This window comes from Symphalangus syndactylus, chromosome X (assembly GCF_028878055.3).
Source record: "Symphalangus syndactylus isolate Jambi chromosome X, NHGRI_mSymSyn1-v2.1_pri, whole genome shotgun sequence".
NCBI classification, from domain to species: domain Eukaryota; kingdom Metazoa; phylum Chordata; class Mammalia; order Primates; family Hylobatidae; genus Symphalangus; species Symphalangus syndactylus.
Genome location: NC_072447.2, coordinates 4574351 through 4595547, shown reverse-complemented (window position 1 = coordinate 4595547; position 21197 = coordinate 4574351).

Below are 21197 nucleotides of genomic sequence, written 5' to 3'. Positions count from 1 at the left end.
TTGGACATTCTGAGCGCTAAGAGGCCTATATTGGGAAAAAGAATGTCTACAAATAAAAACTACACAGAAGAATTGTGTGAAACTTCTTTCTGTTCTGTTTGTTCAACTAAAAGAGTTGAACCTTAGTTTTGATTGAGCCGTTCTGAAACACTCTTTCTGTAGAAAATGCAAGTGGAGATTCCGATCGCTAAGAGGGTAATAGTGGAAAAAGGAATGTCTCCAAATATAAACTACACAGAATCATTCTGTGAAACTTCTTTCTGATCTGTGCATTCAGCTAACAGAGTTAAACCATACTTTTGATTGAGCAGATCTGAACTCTCTTTCTGTAGAAAATGCAACTGGACATTTGGAGCGCTAAGAGAGTAGTAGTGGAAAAAGTAATATATTCAAATATAAACTAAACAGAAGCATTCTGTAAAACTTCTTTCTGATCTGAGCATTCAGCTAACAGAGTTAAACCATACTTTTGATTGAGCAGTTTTGAAACAGTCTGTCTGTAGAAAATGCAACTGGACATTCGTAGAACTAAGTGGGTAATAGTGGAAAAAAGAATATGTTCAAATATAAACTACACAGAAGCATTGTATGAAACTTCTTTCTGTTCTGTGCATTCAACTAACAGAGTTGAACCTTACTTTTGATTGAGCCTTTCTGAAACACTCTTTCTGTAGAAACTGCCATTGGACATTCTGAGCGCTAAGAGGCCTCTATTGGGAAAAATAATATCTTCAAATAAAAACTACACAGAAGCATTGTGTGAAACTTATTTCTGATATGTTCATTAAGCTAACAGAGTTAAACCATACTTTTGATTGCGCAGTTCTGAACACTCTTTCTGTAGAAAACGCAAGTGGACATTCGGAGCGCTAAGAGGGTAATAGTGGAAAAAGGAATATATTCAAATATAAACTACACAGTAGCATTCTGTGAAAATTCTTTCTGTTCTGTGCATTCAACTAACAGAGTTGAACCTTACTTTTGATTGAGCCGTTCTGAAACACTCTCTCTGTAGAAACTGCAATTGGACATGCTAAGCGCTAAGAGGCCTACATTGGGAAAAAGAATATCTTCAAATAAAAACTACACAGATGCATTCTGTGAAACTTATTTCTGATCTGTAAATTCAGTTAACAGAGATAAAACATATTTTTGATTGAGCAGTTATGAAACACACTTTTTGTAGAAAATGCAAGTGGAGATTCGGAGCGCTAAGAGGGTAATAGTGGAAAAAGGAATGTCTTCAAATATAAACTACACAGAATCATTCGGTGAAACTTCTTTCTGATCTGTGCATTCAGCTAACAGAGTTAAACCATACTTTTGATTGAGCAGATCTGAACACTCTTTCTGTAGAAAATGCAACTGGACATTTGGAGCGCTAAGAGCGTAGTAGTGGAAAAAGGAATATATTCAAATATAAACTACACAGAAGCATTCTGTGAAACTTCTTTCTGATCTGAGCATTCAGCTAACAGAGTTAAACCATACTTTTGATTGAGCAGTTTTGAAACACTCTGTCTGTAGAAAATGCAACTGGACATTCGTAGCGCTAAGTGGGTAATAGTGGAAAAAAGAATATGTTCAAATATACACTACACAGAAGCATTGTATGAAACTTCTTTCTGTTCTGTGCATTCAACTAACAGAGTTGAACCTTAATTTTTATTGAGCCGTTCTGAAACACTCTTTCTGTAGAAACTGCAATTGGACATTCTGAGCGCTAAGAGGCCTATATTGGGAAAAAGAATGTCTACAAATAAAAACTACACAGAAGAATTGTGTGAAACTTCTTTCTGTTCTGTTTGTTCAACTAAAAGAGTTGAACCTTAGTTTTGATTGAGCCGTTCTGAAACACTCTTTCTGTAGAAAATGCAAGTGGAGATTCGGAGCGCTAAGAGGGTAATAGTGGAAAAAGGAATGTCTCCAAATATAAACTACACAGAATCATTCTGTGAAACTTCTTTCTGATCTGTGCATTCAGCTAACAGAGTTAAACCATACTTTTGATTGAGCAGATCTGAACTCTCTTTCTGTAGAAAATGCAACTGGACATTTGGAGCGCTAAGAGAGTAGTAGTGGAAAAAGTAATATATTCAAATATAAACTAAACAGAAGCATTCTGTAAAACTTCTTTCTGATCTGAGCATTCAGCTAACAGAGTTAAACCATACTTTTGATTGAGCAGTTTTGAAACAGTCTGTCTGTAGAAAATGCAACTGGACATTCGTAGAACTAAGTGGGTAATAGTGGAAAAAAGAATATGTTCAAATATAAACTACACAGAAGCATTGTATGAAACTTCTTTCTGTTCTGTGCATTCAACTAACAGAGTTGAACCTTACTTTTGATTGAGCCTTTCTGAAACACTCTTTCTGTAGAAACTGCCATTGGACATTCTGAGCGCTAAGAGGCCTCTATTGGGAAAAATAATATCTTCAAATAAAAACTACACAGAAGCATTGTGTGAAACTTATTTCTGATATGTTCATTAAGCTAACAGAGTTAAACCATACTTTTGATTGCGCAGTTCTGAACACTCTTTCTGTAGAAAACGCAAGTGGACATTCGGAGCGCTAAGAGGGTAATAGTGGAAAAAGGAATATATTCAAATATAAACTACACAGTAGCATTCTGTGAAAATTCTTTCTGTTCTGTGCATTCAACTAACAGAGTTGAACCTTACTTTTGGTTGAGCCGTTCTGAAACACTCTTTCTGTAGAAACTGCAATTGGACATGCTAAGCGCTAAGAGGCCTACATTGGGAAAAAGAATATCTTCAAATAAAAACTACACAGATGCATTCTGTGAAACTTATTTCTGATCTGTAAATTCAGTTAACAGAGATAAAACATATTTTTGATTGAGCAGTTATGAAACACTCTTTTTGTAGAAACTGCAAGTGGAGATTCGGAGCGCTAAGAGGGTAATAGTGGAAAAAGGAATGTCTTCAAATATAAACTACACAGAATCATTCGGTGAAACTTCTTTCTGATCTGTGCATTCAGCTAACAGAGTTTAACCATACTTTTGATTGAGCAGATCTGAACACTCTTTCTGTAGAAAATGCAACTGGACATTAGGAGCGCTAAGAGCGTAGTAGTGGAAAAAGGAATATAGTCAAATATAAACTACACAGAAGCATTCTGTGAAACTTCTTTCTGATCTGAGCATTCAGCTAACAGAGTTAAACCATACTTTTGATTGAGCAGTTTTGAAACACTCTGTCTGTAGACAATGCAACTGGACATTCGTAGCGCTAAGTGGGTAATAGTGGAAAAAAGAATATGTTCAAATATAAACTACACAGAAGCATTGTATGAAACTTCTTTCTGTTCTGTGCATTCAACTAACAGAGTTGAACCTTACTTTTGATTGAGCCGTTCTGAAACACTCTTTCTGTAGAAACTGCAATTGGACATTCTGAGCGCAAAGAGGCCTATATTGGGAAAAAGAATGTCTACAAATAAAAACTACACAGAAGAATTTTGTGAAACTTCTTTCTGTTCTGTTTGTTCAACTAAAAGTGTTGAACCTTAGTTTTGATTGAGACATTCTGAAACACTCTCTCTGTAGAAAATGCAAGTGGAGATTCGGAGCGCTAAGAGGGTAATAGTGGAAAAAGGAATGTCTCCAAATATAAACTAGACAGAATCATTCTGTGAAACTTCTTTCTGATCTGTGCATTCAGCTAACAGTGTTAAACCGTACTTTTGATTGAGCAGATCTGAACACTCTTTCTGTAGGAAATGCAACTGGACATTTTGAGCGCTAAGAGAGTAGTAGTGGAAAAAGGAATATAGTCAAATATAAACTACACAGAAGCATTCTGTGAAACTTCTTTCTGATCTGAGCATTCAGCTAACAGAGTTAAACCATACTTTTGATTGAGCAGTTTTGAAACACTCTGTCTGTAGAAAATGCAACTGGACATTCGTAGCGCTAAGTGGGTAATAGTGGAAAAAAGAATATGTTCAAATATAAACTACACAGAAGCATTGTATGAAACTTCTTTCTGTTCTGTGCATTCAACTAACAGAGTTGAACCTTACTTTTGATTGAGCCTTTCTGAAACACTCTTTCTGTAGAAACTGCAATTGGACATTCTGAGCGCTAAGAGGCCTCTATTGGGAAAAATAATATCTTCAAATAAAAACTACACAGAAGCATTGTGTGAAACTTATTTCTGATATGTTCATTAAGCTAACAGAGTTAAACCATACTTTTGATTGCGCAGTTCTGAACACTCTTTCTGTAAAAAACGCAAGTGGACATTCGGAGCGCTAAGAGGGTAATAGTGGAAAAAGGAATATATTCAAATATAAACTACACAGTAGCATTCTGTGAAAATTCTTTCTGTTCTGTGCATTCAACTAACAGAGTTGAACCTTACTTTTGATTGAGCCGTTCTGAAACACTCTCTCTGTAGAAACTGCAATTGGACATGCTAAGCGCTAAGAGGCCTACATTGGGAGAAAGAATATCTTCAAATAAAAACTACACAGATGCATTCTGTGAAACTTATTTCTGATCTGTAAATTCAGTTAACAGAGATAAAACATATTTTTGATTGAGCAGTTATGAAACACTCTTTTTGTAGAAACTGCAAGTGGAGATTCGGAGCGCTAAGAGGGTAATAGTGGAAAAAGGAATGTCTTCAAATATAAACTACACAGAATCATTCGGTGAAACTTCTTTCTGATCTGTGCATTCAGCTAACAGAGTTAAACCATACTTTTGATTGAGCAGATCTGAACACTCTTTCTGTAGAAAATGCAACTGGACATTAGGAGCGCTAAGAGCGTAGTAGTGGAAAAAGAATATAGTCAAATATAAACTACACAGAAGCATTCTGTGAAACTTCTTTCTGATCTGAGCATTCAGCTAACAGAGTTAAACCATACTTTTGATTGAGCAGTTTTGAAACACTCTGTCTGTAGAAAATGCAACTGGACATTCGTAGCGCTAAGTGGGTAATAGTGGAAAAAAGAATATGTTCAAATATAAACTACACAGAAGCATTGTATGAAACTTCTTTCTGTTCTGTGCATTCAACTAACTGAGTTGAACCTTACTTTTGATTGAGCCGTTCTGAAACACTCTTTCTGTAGAAACTGCAATTGGACATTCTGAGCGCAAAGAGGCCTATATTGGGAAAAAGAATGTCTACAAATAAAAACTACACAGAAGAATTGTGTGAAACTTCTTTCTGTTCTGTTTGTTCAACTAAAAGAGTTGAACCTTAGTTTTGATTGAGACGTTCTGAAACACTCTTTCTGTAGAAAATGCAAGTGGAGATTCGGAGCGCTAAGAGGGTAATAGTGGAAAAAGGAAAGTCTCCAAATATAAACTAGACAGAATCATTCTGTGAAACTTCTTTCTGATCTGTGCATTCAGCTAACAGAGTTAAACCGTACTTTTGATTGAGCAGATCTGAACACTCTTTCTGTAGGAAATGCAACTGGACATTTGGAGCGCTAAGAGAGTAGTAGTGGAAAAAGGAATATATTCAAATATAAACTACACAGAAGCATTCTGTGAAACTTCTTTCTGATCTGAGCATTCAGCTAACAGAGTTAAACCATACTTTTGATTGAGCAGTTTTGAAACACTCTGTCTGTAGAAAATGCAACTAGACATTCGTAGCGCTAAGTGGGTAATAGTGGAAAAAAGAATATGTTCAAATATAAACTACACAGAAGCATTGTATGAAACTTCTTTCTGTTCTGTGCATTCAACTAACAGAGTTGAACCTTACTTTTGATTGAGCCTTTCTGAAACACTCTTTCTGTAGAAACTGCAATTGGACATTCTGAGCGCTAAGAGGCCTATATTGGGAAAAATAATATCTTCAAATAAAAACTACACAGAAGCATTGTGTGAAACTTATTTCTGATATGTTCATTAAGCTAACAGAGTTAAACCATACTTTTGATTGCGCAGTTCTGAACACTCTTTCTGTAAAAAACGCAAGTGGACATTCGGAGCGCTAAGAGGGTAATAGTGGAAAAAGGAATATATTCAAATATAAACTACACAGAAGCATTCTGTGAAAATTCTTTCTGTTCTGTGCATTCAACAAACAGAGTTGAACCTTACTTTTGATTGAGCCGTTCTGAAACACTCTCTCTGTAGAAACTGCAATTGGACATGCTAAGCGCTAAGAGGCCTACATTGGGAAAAAGAATATCTTCAAATAAAAACTACACAGATGCATTCTGTGAAACTTATTTCTGATCTGTAAATTCAGTTAACAGAGATAAAACATATTTTTGATTGAGCAGTTATGAAACACACTTTTTGTAGAAAATGCAAGTGGAGATTCGGAGCGCTAAGAGGGTAATAGTGGAAAAAGGAATGTCTTCAAATATAAACTACACAGAATCATTCGGTGAAACTTCTTTCTGATCTGTGCATTCAGCTAACAGAGTTAAACCATACTTTTGATTGAGCAGATCTGAACACTCTTTCTGTAGAAAATGCAACTGGACATTTGGAGCGCTAAGAGCGTAGTAGTGGAAAAAGGAATATATTCAAATATAAACTACACAGAAGCATTCTGTGAAACTTCTTTCTGATCTGAGCATTCAGCTAACAGAGTTAAACCATACTTTTGATTGAGCAGTTTTGAAACACTCTGTCTGTAGAAAATGCAACTGGACATTCGTAGCGCTAAGTGGGTAATAGTGGAAAAAAGAATATGTTCAAATATACACTACACAGGAGCATTGTATGAAACTTCTTTCTGTTCTGTGCATTCAACTAACAGAGTTGAACCTTACTTTTTGTTGAGCCGTTCTGAAACACTCTTTCTGTAGAAACTGCAATTGGACATTCTGAGCGCTAAGAGGCCTATATTGGGAAAAAGAATGTCTACAAATAAAAACTACACAGAAGAATTGTGTGAAACTTCTTTCTGTTCTGTTTGTTCAACTAAAAGAGTTGAACCTTAGTTTTGATTGAGCCGTTCTGAAACACTCTTTCTGTAGAAAATGCAAGTGGAGATTCGGAGCGCTAAGAGGGTAATAGTGGAAAAAGGAATGTCTCCAAATATAAACTACACAGAATCATTCTGTGAAACTTCTTTCTGATCTGTGCATTCAGCTAACAGAGTTAAACCATACTTTTGATTGAGCAGATCTGAACTCTCTTTCTGTAGAAAATGCAACTGGACATTTGGAGCGCTAAGAGAGTAGTAGTGGAAAAAGTAATATATTCAAATATAAACTAAACAGAAGCATTCTGTAAAACTTCTTTCTGATCTGAGCATTCAGCTAACAGAGTTAAACCATACTTTTGATTGAGCAGTTTTGAAACAGTCTGTCTGTAGAAAATGCAACTGGACATTCGTAGAACTAAGTGGGTAATAGTGGAAAAAAGAATATGTTCAAATATAAACTACACAGAAGCATTGTATGAAACTTCTTTCTGTTCTGTGCATTCAACTAACAGAGTTGAACCTTACTTTTGATTGAGCCTTTCTGAAACACTCTTTCTGTAGAAACTGCAATTGGACATTCTGAGCGCTAAGAGGCCTCTATTGGGAAAAATAATATCTTCAAATAAAAACTACACAGAAGCATTGTGTGAAACTTATTTCTGATATGTTCATTAAGCTAACAGAGTTAAACCATACTTTTGATTGCGCAGTTCTGAACACTCTTTCTGTAGAAAACGCAAGTGGACATTCGGAGCGCTAAGAGGGTAATAGTGGAAAAAGGAATATATTCAAATATAAACTACACAGTAGCATTCGGTGAAAATTCTTTCTGTTCTGTGCATTCAACTAACAGAGTTGAACCTTACTTTTGGTTGAGCCGTTCTGAAACACTCTTTCTGTAGAAACTGCAATTGGACATGCTAAGCGCTAAGAGGCCTACATTGGGAAAAAGAATATCTTCAAATAGAAACTACACAGATGCATTCTGTGAAACTTATTTCTGATCTGTAAATTCAGTTAACAGAGATAAAACATATTTTTGATTGAGCAGTTATGAAACACTCTTTTTGTAGAAACTGCAAGTGGAGATTCGGAGCGCTAAGAGGGTAATAGTGGAAAAAGGAATGTCTTCAAATATAAACTACACAGAATCATTCGGTGAAACTTCTTTCTGATCTGTGCATTCAGCTAACAGAGTTAAACCATACTTTTGATTGAGCAGATCTGAACACTCTTTCTGTAGAAAATGCAACTGGACATTAGGAGCGCTAAGAGCGTAGTAGTGGAAAAAGGAATATAGTCAAATATAAACTACACAGAAGCATTCTGTGAAACTTCTTTCTGATCTGAGCATTCAGCTAACAGAGTTAAACCATACTTTTGATTGAGCAGTTTTGAAACACTCTGTCTGTAGAAAATGCAACTGGACATTCGTAGCGCTAAGTGGGTAATAGTGGAAAAAAGAATATGTTCAAATATAAACTACACAGAAGCATTGTATGAAACTTCTTTCTGTTCTGTGCATTCAACTAACAGAGTTGAACCTTACTTTTGATTGAGCCGTTCTGAAACACTCTTTCTGTAGAAACTGCAATTGGACATTCTGAGCGCAAAGAGGCCTATATTGGGAAAAAGAATGTCTACAAATAAAAACTACACAGAAGAATTTTGTGAAACTTCTTTCTGTTCTGTTTGTTCAACTAAAAGAGTTGAACCTTAGTTTTGATTGAGACATTCTGAAACACTCTCTCTGTAGAAAATGCAAGTGGAGATTCGGAGCGCTAAGAGGGTAATAGTGGAAAAAGGAATGTCTCCAAATATAAACTAGACAGAATCATTCTGTGAAACTTCTTTCTGATCTGTGCATTCAGCTAACAGTGTTAAACCGTACTTTTGATTGAGCAGATCTGAACACTCTTTCTGTAGGAAATGCAACTGGACATTTTGAGCGCTAAGAGAGTAGTAGTGGAAAAAGGAATATAGTCAAATATAAACTACACAGAAGCATTCTGTGAAACTTCTTTCTGATCTGAGCATTCAGCTAACAGAGTTAAACCATACTTTTGATTGAGCAGTTTTGAAACACTCTGTCTGTAGAAAATGCAACTGGACATTCGTAGCGCTAAGTGGGTAATAGTGGAAAAAAGAATATGTTCAAATATAAACTACACAGAAGCATTGTATGAAACTTCTTTCTGTTCTGTGCATTCAACTAACAGAGTTGAACCTTACTTTTGATTGAGCCTTTCTGAAACACTCTTTCTGTAGAAACTGCAATTGGACATTCTGAGCGCTAAGAGGCCTCTATTGGGAAATATAATATCTTCAAATAAAAACTACACAGAAGCATTGTGTGAAACTTATTTCTGATATGTTCATTAAGCTAACAGAGTTAAACCATACTTTTGATTGCGCAGTTCTGAACACTCTTTCTGTAAAAAACGCAAGTGGACATTTGGAGCGCTAAGAGGGTAATAGTGGAAAAAGGAATATATTCAAATATAAACTACACAGTAGCATTCTGTGAAAATTCTTTCTGTTCTGTGCATTCAACTAACAGAGTTGAACCTTACTTTTGATTGAGCCGTTCTGAAACACTCTCTCTGTAGAAACTGCAATTGGACATGCTAAGCGCTAAGAGGCCTACATTGGGAGAAAGAATATCTTCAAATAAAAACTACACAGATGCATTCTGTGAAACTTATTTCTGATCTGTAAATTCAGTTAACAGAGATAAAACATATTTTTGATTGAGCAGTTATGAAACACTCTTTTTGTAGAAACTGCAAGTGGAGATTCGGAGCGCTAAGAGGGTAATAGTGGAAAAAGGAATGTCTTCAAATATAAACTACACAGAATCATTCGGTGAAACTTCTTTCTGATCTGTGCATTCAGCTAACAGAGTTAAACCATACTTTTGATTGAGCAGATCTGAACACTCTTTCTGTAGAAAATGCAACTGGACATTAGGAGCGCTAAGAGCGTAGTAGTGGAAAAAGAATATAGTCAAATATAAACTACACAGAAGCATTCTGTGAAACTTCTTTCTGATCTGAGCATTCAGCTAACAGAGTTAAACCATACTTTTGATTGAGCAGTTTTGAAACACTCTGTCTGTAGAAAATGCAACTGGACATTCGTAGCGCTAAGTGGGTAATAGTGGAAAAAAGAATATGTTCAAATATAAACTACACAGAAGCATTGTATGAAACTTCTTTCTGTTCTGTGCATTCAACTAACTGAGTTGAACCTTACTTTTGATTGAGCCGTTCTGAAACACTCTTTCTGTAGAAACTGCAATTGGACATTCTGAGCGCAAAGAGGCCTATATTGGGAAAAAGAATGTCTACAAATAAAAACTACACAGAAGAATTGTGTGAAACTTCTTTCTGTTCTGTTTGTTCAACTAAAAGAGTTGAACCTTAGTTTTGATTGAGACGTTCTGAAACACTCTTTCTGTAGAAAATGCAAGTGGAGATTCGGAGCGCTAAGAGGGTAATAGTGGAAAAAGGAAAGTCTCCAAATATAAACTAGACAGAATCATTCTGTGAAACTTCTTTCTGATCTGTGCATTCAGCTAACAGAGTTAAACCGTACTTTTGATTGAGCAGATCTGAACACTCTTTCTGTAGGAAATGCAACTGGACATTTGGAGCGCTAAGAGAGTAGTAGTGGAAAAAGGAATATATTCAAATATAAACTACACAGAAGCATTCTGTGAAACTTCTTTCTGATCTGAGCATTCAGCTAACAGAGTTAAACCATACTTTTGATTGAGCAGTTTTGAAACACTCTGTCTGTAGAAAATGCAACTAGACATTCGTAGCGCTAAGTGGGTAATAGTGGAAAAAAGAATATGTTCAAATATAAACTACACAGAAGCATTGTATGAAACTTCTTTCTGTTCTGTGCATTCAACTAACAGAGTTGAACCTTACTTTTGATTGAGCCTTTCTGAAACACTCTTTCTGTAGAAACTGCAATTGGACATTCTGAGCGCTAAGAGGCCTATATTGGGAAAAATAATATCTTCAAATAAAAACTACACAGAAGCATTGTGTGAAACTTATTTCTGATATGTTCATTAAGCTAACAGAGTTAAACCATACTTTTGATTGCGCAGTTCTGAACACTCTTTCTGTAAAAAACGCAAGTGGACATTCGGAGCGCTAAGAGGGTAATAGTGGAAAAAGGAATATATTCAAATATAAACTACACAGTAGCATTCTGTGAAAATTCTTTCTGTTCTGTGCATTCAACAAACAGAGTTGAACCTTACTTTTGATTGAGCCGTTCTGAAACACTCTCTCTGTAGAAACTGCAATTGGACATGCTAAGCGCTAAGAGGCCTACATTGGGAAAAAGAATATCTTCAAATAAAAACTACACAGATGCATTCTGTGAAACTTATTTCTGATCTGTAAATTCAGTTAACAGAGATAAAACATATTTTTGATTGAGCAGTTATGAAACACACTTTTTGTAGAAAATGCAAGTGGAGATTCGGAGCGCTAAGAGGGTAATAGTGGAAAAAGGAATGTCTTCAAATATAAACTACACAGAATCATTCGGTGAAACTTCTTTCTGATCTGTGCATTCAGCTAACAGAGTTAAACCATACTTTTGATTGAGCAGATCTGAACACTCTTTCTGTAGAAAATGCAACTGGACATTTGGAGCGCTAAGAGCGTAGTAGTGGAAAAAGGAATATATTCAAATATAAACTACACAGAAGCATTCTGTGAAACTTCTTTCTGATCTGAGCATTCAGCTAACAGAGTTAAACCATACTTTTGATTGAGCAGTTTTGAAACACTCTGTCTGTAGAAAATGCAACTGGACATTCGTAGCGCTAAGTGGGTAATAGTGGAAAAAAGAATATGTTCAAATATACACTACACAGAAGCATTGTATGAAACTTCTTTCTGTTCTGTGCATTCAACTAACAGAGTTGAACCTTACTTTTTATTGAGCCGTTCTGAAACACTCTTTCTGTAGAAACTGCAATTGGACATTCTGAGCGCTAAGAGGCCTATATTGGGAAAAAGAATGTCTACAAATAAAAACTACACAGAAGAATTGTGTGAAACTTCTTTCTGTTCTGTTTGTTCAACTAAAAGAGTTGAACCTTAGTTTTGATTGAGCCGTTCTGAAACACTCTTTCTGTAGAAAATGCAAGTGGAGATTCGGAGCGCTAAGAGGGTAATAGTGGAAAAAGGAATGTCTCCAAATATAAACTACACAGAATCATTCTGTGAAACTTCTTTCTGATCTGTGCATTCAGCTAACAGAGTTAAACCATACTTTTGATTGAGCAGATCTGAACTCTCTTTCTGTAGAAAATGCAAGTGGACATTTGGAGCGCTAAGAGAGTAGTAGTGGAAAAAGTAATATATTCAAATATAAACTAAACAGAAGCATTCTGTAAAACTTCTTTCTGATCTGAGCATTCAGCTAACAGAGTTAAACCATACTTTTGATTGAGCAGTTTTGAAACAGTCTGTCTGTAGAAAATGCAACTGGACATTCGTAGAACTAAGTGGGTAATAGTGGAAAAAAGAATATGTTCAAATATAAACTACACAGAAGCATTGTATGAAACTTCTTTCTGTTCTGTGCATTCAACTAACAGAGTTGAACCTTACTTTTGATTGAGCCTTTCTGAAACACTCTTTCTGTAGAAACTGCAATTGGACATTCTGAGCGCTAAGAGGCCTCTATTGGGAAAAATAATATCTTCAAATAAAAACTACACAGAAGCATTGTGTGAAACTTATTTCTGATATGTTCATTAAGCTAACAGAGTTAAACCATACTTTTGATTGCGCAGTTCTGAACACTCTTTCTGTAGAAAACGCAAGTGGACATTCGGAGCGCTAAGAGGGTAATAGTGGAAAAAGGAATATATTCAAATATAAACTACACAGTAGCATTCTGTGAAAATTCTTTCTGTTCTGTGCATTCAACTAACAGAGTTGAACCTTACTTTTGGTTGAGCCGTTCTGAAACACTCTTTCTGTAGAAACTGCAATTGGACATGCTAAGCGCTAAGAGGCCTACATTGGGAAAAAGAATATCTTCAAATAAAAACTACACAGATGCATTCTGTGAAACTTATTTCTGATCTGTAAATTCAGTTAACAGAGATAAAACATATTTTTGATTGAGCAGTTATGAAACACTCTTTTTGTAGAAACTGCAAGTGGAGATTCGGAGCGCTAAGAGGGTAATAGTGGAAAAAGGAATGTCTTCAAATATAAACTACACAGAATCATTCGGTGAAACTTCTTTCTGATCTGTGCATTCAGCTAACAGAGTTAAACCATACTTTTGATTGAGCAGATCTGAACACTCTTTCTGTAGAAAATGCAACTGGACATTAGGAGCGCTAAGAGCGTAGTAGTGGAAAAAGGAATATAGTCAAATATAAACTACACAGAAGCATTCTGTGAAACTTCTTTCTGATCTGAGCATTCAGCTAACAGAGTTAAACCATACTTTTGATTGAGCAGTTTTGAAACACTCTGTCTGTAGAAAATGCAACTGGACATTCGTAGCGCTAAGTGGGTAATAGTGGAAAAAAGAATATGTTCAAATATAAACTACACAGAAGCATTGTATGAAACTTCTTTCTGTTCTGTGCATTCAACTAACAGAGTTGAACCTTACTTTTGATTGAGCCGTTCTGAAACACTCTTTCTGTAGAAACTGCAATTGGACATTCTGAGCGCAAAGAGGCCTATATTGGGAAAAAGAATGTCTACAAATAAAAACTACACAGAAGAATTTTGTGAAACTTCTTTCTGTTCTGTTTGTTCAACTAAAAGAGTTGAACCTTAGTTTTGATTGAGACATTCTGAAACACTCTCTCTGTAGAAAATGCAAGTGGAGATTCGGAGCGCTAAGAGGGTAATAGTGGAAAAAGGAATGTCTCCAAATATAAACTAGACAGAATCATTCTGTGAAACTTCTTTCTGATCTGTGCATTCAGCTAACAGTGTTAAACCGTACTTTTGATTGAGCAGATCTGAACACTCTTTCTGTAGGAAATGCAACTGGACATTTTGAGCGCTAAGAGAGTAGTAGTGGAAAAAGGAATATAGTCAAATATAAACTACACAGAAGCATTCTGTGAAACTTCTTTCTGATCTGAGCATTCAGCTAACAGAGTTAAACCATACTTTTGATTGAGCAGTTTTGAAACACTCTGTCTGTAGAAAATGCAACTGGACATTCGTAGCGCTAAGTGGGTAATAGTGGAAAAAAGAATATGTTCAAATATAAACTACACAGAAGCATTGTATGAAACTTCTTTCTGTTCTGTGCATTCAACTAACAGAGTTGAACCTTACTTTTGATTGAGCCTTTCTGAAACACTCTTTCTGTAGAAACTGCAATTGGACATTCTGAGCGCTAAGAGGCCTCTATTGGGAAAAATAATATCTTCAAATAAAAACTACACAGAAGCATTGTGTGAAACTTATTTCTGATATGTTCATTAAGCTAACAGAGTTAAACCATACTTTTGATTGCGCAGTTCTGAACACTCTTTCTGTAAAAAACGCAAGTGGACATTCGGAGCGCTAAGAGGGTAATAGTGGAAAAAGGAATATATTCAAATATAAACTACACAGTAGCATTCTGTGAAAATTCTTTCTGTTCTGTGCATTCAACTAACAGAGTTGAACCTTACTTTTGATTGGGCCGTTCTGAAACACTCTCTCTGTAGAAACTGCAATTGGACATGCTAAGCGCTAAGAGGCCTACATTGGGAGAAAGAATATCTTCAAATAAAAACTACACAGATGCATTCTGTGAAACTTATTTCTGATCTGTAAATTCAGTTAACAGAGATAAAACATATTTTTGATTGAGCAGTTATGAAACACTCTTTTTGTAGAAACTGCAAGTGGAGATTCGGAGCGCTAAGAGGGTAATAGTGGAAAAAGGAATGTCTTCAAATATAAACTACACAGAATCATTCGGTGAAACTTCTTTCTGATCTGTGCATTCAGCTAACAGAGTTAAACCATACTTTTGATTGAGCAGATCTGAACACTCTTTCTGTAGAAAATGCAACTGGACATTAGGAGCGCTAAGAGCGTAGTAGTGGAAAAAGAATATAGTCAAATATAAACTACACAGAAGCATTCTGTGAAACTTCTTTCTGATCTGAGCATTCAGCTAACAGAGTTAAACCATACTTTTGATTGAGCAGTTTTGAAACACTCTGTCTGTAGAAAATGCAACTGGACATTCGTAGCGCTAAGTGGGTAATAGTGGAAAAAAGAATATGTTCAAATATAAACTACACAGAAGCATTGTATGAAACTTCTTTCTGTTCTGTGTATTCAACTAACTGAGTTGAACCTTACTTTTGATTGAGCCGTTCTGAAACACTCTTTCTGTAGAAACTGCAATTGGACATTCTGAGCGCAAAGAGGCCTATATTGGGAAAAAGAATGTCTACAAATAAAAACTACACAGAAGAATTGTGTGAAACTTCTTTCTGTTCTGTTTGTTCAACTAAAAGAGTTGAACCTTAGTTTTGATTGAGACGTTCTGAAACACTCTTTCTGTAGAAAATGCAAGTGGAGATTCGGAGCGCTAAGAGGGTAATAGTGGAAAAAGGAAAGTCTCCAAATATAAACTAGACAGAATCATTCTGTGAAACTTCTTTCTGATCTGTGCATTCAGCTAACAGAGTTAAACCGTACTTTTGATTGAGCAGATCTGAACACTCTTTCTGTAGGAAATGCAACTGGACATTTGGAGCGCTAAGAGAGTAGTAGTGGAAAAAGGAATATATTCAAATATAAACTACACAGAAGCATTCTGTGAAACTTCTTTCTGATCTGAGCATTCAGCTAACAGAGTTAAACCATACTTTTGATTGAGCAGTTTTGAAACACTCTGTCTGTAGAAAATGCAACTGGACATTCGTAGCGCTAAGTGGGTAATAGTGGAAAAAAGAATATGTTCAAATATACACTACACAGAAGCATTGTATGAAACTTCTTTCTGTTCTGTGCATTCAACTAACAGAGTTGAACCTTACTTTTTATTGAGCCGTTCTGAAACACTCTTTCTGTAGAAACTGCAATTGGACATTCTGAGCGCTAAGAGGCCTATATTGGGAAAAAGAATGTCTACAAATAAAAACTACACAGAAGAATTGTGTGAAACTTCTTTCTGTTCTGTTTGTTCAACTAAAAGAGTTGAACCTTAGTTTTGATTGAGCCGTTCTGAAACACTCTTTCTGTAGAAAATGCAAGTGGAGATTCGGAGCGCTAAGAGGGTAATAGTGGAAAAAGGAATGTCTCCAAATATAAACTACACAGAATCATTCTGTGAAACTTCTTTCTGATCTGTGCATTCAGCTAACAGAGTTAAACCATACTTTTGATTGAGCAGATCTGAACTCTCTTTCTATAGAAAATGCAAGTGGACATTTGGAGCGCTAAGAGAGTAGTAGTGGAAAAAGTAATATATTCAAATATAAACTAAACAGAAGCATTCTGTAAAACTTCTTTCTGATCTGAGCATTCAGCTAACAGAGTTAAACCATACTTTTGATTGAGCAGTTTTGAAACAGTCTGTCTGTAGAAAATGCAACTGGACATTCGTAGAACTAAGTGGGTAATAGTGGAAAAAAGAATATGTTCAAATATAAACTACACAGAAGCATTGTATGAAACTTCTTTCTGTTCTGTGCATTCAACTAACAGAGTTGAACCTTACTTTTGATTGAGCCTTTCTGAAACACTCTTTCTGTAGAAACTGCAATTGGACATTCTGAGCGCTAAGAGGCCTCTATTGGGAAAAATAATATCTTCAAATAAAAACTACACAGAAGCATTGTGTGAAACTTATTTCTGATATGTTCATTAAGCTAACAGAGTTAAACCATACTTTTGATTGCGCAGTTCTGAACACTCTTTCTGTAGAAAAGGCAAGTGGACATTCGGAGCGCTAAGAGGGTAATAGTGGAAAAAGGAATATATTCAAATATAAACTACACAGTAGCATTCTGTGAAAATTCTTTCTGTTCTGTGCATTCAACTAACAGAGTTGAACCTTACTTTTGGTTGAGCCGTTCTGAAACACTCTTTCTGTAGAAACTGCAATTGGACATGCTAAGCGCTAAGAGGCCTACATTGGGAAAAAGAATATCTTCAAATAAAAACTACACAGATGCATTCTGTGAAACTTATTTCTGATCTGTAAATTCAGTTAACAGAGATAAAACATATTTTTGATTGAGCAGTTATGAAACACTCTTTTTGTAGAAACTGCAAGTGGAGATTCGGAGCGCTAAGAGGGTAATAGTGGAAAAAGGAATGTCTTCAAATATAAACTACACAGAATCATTCGGTGAAACTTCTTTCTGATCTGTGCATTCAGCTAACAGAGTTAAACCATACTTTTGATTGAGCAGATCTGAACACTCTTTCTGTAGAAAATGCAACTGGACATTAGGAGCGCTAAGAGCGTAGTAGTGGAAAAAGGAATATAGTCAAATATAAACTACACAGAAGCATTCTGTGAAACTTCTTTCTGATCTGAGCATTCAGCTAACAGAGTTAAACCATACTTTTGATTGAGCAGTTTTGAAACACTCTGTCTGTAGAAAATGCAACTGGACATTCGTAGCGCTAAGTGGGTAATAGTGGAAAAAAGAATATGTTCAAATATAAACTACACAGAAGCATTGTATGAAACTTCTTTCTGTTCTGTGCATTCAACTAACAGAGTTGAACCTTACTTTTGATTGAGCCGTTCTGAAACACTCTTTCTGTAGAAACTGCAATTGGACATTCTGAGCGCAAAGAGGCCTATATTGGGAAAAAGAATGTCTACAAATAAAAACTACACAGAAGAATTTTGTGAAACTTCTTTCTGTTCTGTTTGTTCAACTAAAAGAGTTGAACCTTAGTTTTGATTGAGACATTCTGAAACACTCTCTCTGTAGAAAATGCAAGTGGAGATTCGGAGCGCTAAGAGGGTAATAGTGGAAAAAGGAATGTCTCCAAATATAAACTAGACAGAATCATTCTGTGAAACTTCTTTCTGATCTGTGCATTCAGCTAACAGTGTTAAACCGTACTTTTGATTGAGCAGATCTGAACACTCTTTCTGTAGGAAATGCAACTGGACATTTTGAGCGCTAAGAGAGTAGTAGTGGAAAAAGGAATATAGTCAAATATAAACTACACAGAAGCATTCTGTGAAACTTCTTTCTGATCTGAGCATTCAGCTAACAGAGTTAAACCATACTTTTGATTGAGCAGTTTTGAAACACTCTGTCTGTAGAAAATGCAACTGGACATTCGTAGCGCTAAGTGGGTAATAGTGGAAAAAAGAATATGTTCAAATATAAACTACACAGAAGCATTGTATGAAACTTCTTTCTGTTCTGTGCATTCAACTAACAGAGTTGAACCTTACTTTTGATTGAGCCTTTCTGAAACACTCTTTCTGTAGAAACTGCAATTGGACATTCTGAGCGCTAAGAGGCCTCTATTGGGAAAAATAATATCTTCAAATAAAAACTACACAGAAGCATTGTGTGAAACTTATTTCTGATATGTTCATTAAGCTAACAGAGTTAAACCATACTTTTGATTGCGCAGTTCTGAACACTCTTTCTGTAAAAAACGCAAGTGGACATTCGGAGCGCTAAGAGGGTAATAGTGGAAAAAGGAATATATTCAAATATAAACTACACAGTAGCATTCTGTGAAAATTCTTTCTGTTCTGTGCATTCAACTAACAGAGTTGAACCTTACTTTTGATTGGGCCGTTCTGAAACACTCTCTCTGTAGAAACTGCAATTGGACATGCTAAGCGCTAAGAGGCCTACATTGGGAGAAAGAATATCTTCAAATAAAAACTACACAGATGCATTCTGTGAAACTTATTTCTGATCTGTAAATTCAGTTAACAGAGATAAAACATATTTTTGATTGAGCAGTTATGAAACACTCTTTTTGTAGAAACTGCAAGTGGAGATTCGGAGCGCTAAGAGGGTAATAGTGGAAAAAGGAATGTCTTCAAATATAAACTACACAGAATCATTCGGTGAAACTTCTTTCTGATCTGTGCATTCAGCTAACAGAGTTAAACCATACTTTTGATTGAGCAGATCTGAACACTCTTTCTGTAGAAAATGCAACTGGACATTAGGAGCGCTAAGAGCGTAGTAGTGGAAAAAGAATATAGTCAAATATAAACTACACAGAAGCATTCTGTGAAACTTCTTTCTGATCTGAGCATTCAGCTAACAGAGTTAAACCATACTTTTGATTGAGCAGTTTTGAAACACTCTGTCTGTAGAAAATGCAACTGGACATTCGTAGCGCTAAGTGGGTAATAGTGGAAAAAAGAATATGTTCAAATATAAACTACACAGAAGCATTGTATGAAACTTCTTTCTGTTCTGTGTATTCAACTAACTGAGTTGAACCTTACTTTTGATTGAGCCGTTCTGAAACACTCTTTCTGTAGAAACTGCAATTGGACATTCTGAGCGCAAAGAGGCCTATATTGGGAAAAAGAATGTCTACAAATAAAAACTACACAGAAGAATTGTGTGAAACTTCTTTCTGTTCTGTTTGTTCAACTAAAAGAGTTGAACCTTAGTTTTGATTGAGACGTTCTGAAACACTCTTTCTGTAGAAAATGCAAGTGGAGATTCGGAGCGCTAAGAGGGTAATAGTGGAAAAAGGAAAGTCTCCAAATATAAACTAGACAGAATCATTCTGTGAAACTTCTTTCTGATCTGTGCATTCAGCTAACAGAGTTAAACCGTACTTTTGATTGAGCAGATCTGAACACTCTTTCTGTAGGAAATGCAACTGGACATTTGGAGCGCTAAGAGAGTAGTAGTGGAAAAAGGAATATATTCAAATATAAACTACACAGAAGCATTCTGTGAAACTTCTTTCTGATCTGAGCATTCAGCTAACAGAGTTAAACCATACTTTTGATTGAGCAGTTTTGAAACACTCTGTCTGTAGAAAATGCAACTGGACATTCGTAGCGCTAAGTGGGTAATAGTGGAAAAAAGAATATGTTCAAATATACACTACACAGAAGCATTGTATGAAACTTCTTTCTGTTCTGTGCATTCAACTAACAGAGTTGAACCTTACTTTTTATTGAGCCGTTCTGAAACACTCTTTCTGTAGAAACTGCAATTGGACATTCTGAGCGCTAAGAGGCCTATATTGGGAAAAAGAATGTCTACAAATAAAAACTACACAGAAGAATTGTGTGAAACTTCTTTCTGTTCTGTTTGTTCAACTAAAAGAGTTGAACCTTAGTTTTGATTGAGCCGTTCTGAAACACTCTTTCTGTAGAAAATGCAAGTGGAGATTCGGAGCGCTAAGAGGGTAATAGTGGAAAAAGGAATGTCTCCAAATATAAACTACACAGAATCATTCTGTGAAACTTCTTTCTGATCTGTGCATTCAGCTAACAGAGTTAAACCATACTTTTGATTGAGCAGATCTGAACTCTCTTTCTGTAGAAAATGCAACTGGACATTTGGAGCGCTAAGAGAGTAGTAGTGGAAAAAGTAATATATTCAAATATAAACTAAACAGAAGCATTCTGTAAAACTTCTTTCTGATCTGAGCATTCAGCTAACAGAGTTAAACCATACTTTTGATTGAGCAGTTTTGAAACAGTCTGTCTGTAGAAAATGCAACTGGACATTCGTAGAACTAAGTGGGTAATAGTGGAAAAAAGAATATGTTCAAATATAAACTACACAGAAGCATTGTATGAAACTTCTTTCTGTTCTGTGCATTCAACTAACAGAGTTGAAACTTACTTTTGATTGAGCCTTTCTGAAACACTCTTTCTGTAGAAACTGCAATTGGACATTCTGAGCGCTAAGAGGCCTCTATTGGGAAAAATAATATCTTCAAATAAAAACTACACAGAAGCATTGTGTGAAACTTATTTCTGATATGTTCGTTAAGCTAACAGAGTTAAACCATACTTTTGATTGCGCAGTTCTGAACACTCTTTCTGTAGAAAACGCAAGTGGACATTCGGAGCGCTAAGAGGGTAACAGTGGAAAAAGGAATATATTCAAATATAAACTACACAGTAGCATTCTGTGAAAATTCTTTCTGTTCTGTGCATTCAACTAACAGAGTTGAACCTTACTTTTGGTTGAGCCGTTCTGAAACACTCTTTCTGTAGAAACTGCAATTGGACATGCTAAGCGCTAAGAGGCCTACATTGG